Here is a 945-nt window from a genome sequence, read left to right on the forward strand (position 1 = left end):
AGACCTGTATGTAGCTTTTCGTTCTTTCTACTCCCCCACTAAGAGAGGCTCCACCAGGGACTGCATTATTATTCAAGCTTCCTGGACCCACTCCAAATGCAGATTGCCACTACAATTCAAAGGGAAACTTACACAAGGTGATAGAATACAGACCTTCCACAGAATATTTTTTAATAAAAATTAACCTTTTCAGAGTTTAATTCCATTCTATGTACCCATAAATAGACTGGCTTTCAGGAACTAAAAACTAATCCTATAGTAATAACACAAAGCTCACTTTCTCATTCCATACAGCCATTAATATTGCTTTAAAAATCACGAGAAATCTCTTCGACTTCTTAAGCTGTGTAATTCATTTCTGTACACCGATTCAAGAAACCTCATTAATTTAGGTGGCCTTTTTGCAGTACATCTGAGGCATGCAAATATTTGGAATTTTTACCTTAGGTCAGCGGTTAAGAAAAAATTAACTTCTCATTTTCAGAAAGGATTGATATGTGAAAAATGCTTTTGACAGTAACATGTTTATGCCATCTAAATTGCAACTAATATAGGCTAACAGAATATAAGAAGTAAAAATTAAAAGGAAAGGAGAGGTTTGTATAAATGGTGCAGGTATTTTTTAAGGAAAAAAAATCTCGTTACTTTCTTAACATATTTTTCCTATAACCCAGTTTCTTTTTTTATTTTTTGACAGAGGAGACGGGAGAAAGAGAAAACATCAATGTGTGGTTGCCTCTCGCGCGCCCCCTACTGGGGACCTGGCCTGCAACCGAGGCAAGTGCCCTGACTGGGAATGGAACCCCGCAGCCCTTTGGTTCACAGGCCAGCACTCAATCCACTGAGCCACACCAGCCAGGACCCTATAACCCAGTTTCAATACTCCAATCAAATGTACGACGGAAGAGCTTTGATTTGGGAGAAAAATAATCCTCTGAACACTGA

Source organism: Desmodus rotundus, chromosome 7 (assembly GCF_022682495.2).
Source record: "Desmodus rotundus isolate HL8 chromosome 7, HLdesRot8A.1, whole genome shotgun sequence".
Lineage (NCBI taxonomy): Eukaryota > Metazoa > Chordata > Mammalia > Chiroptera > Phyllostomidae > Desmodus > Desmodus rotundus.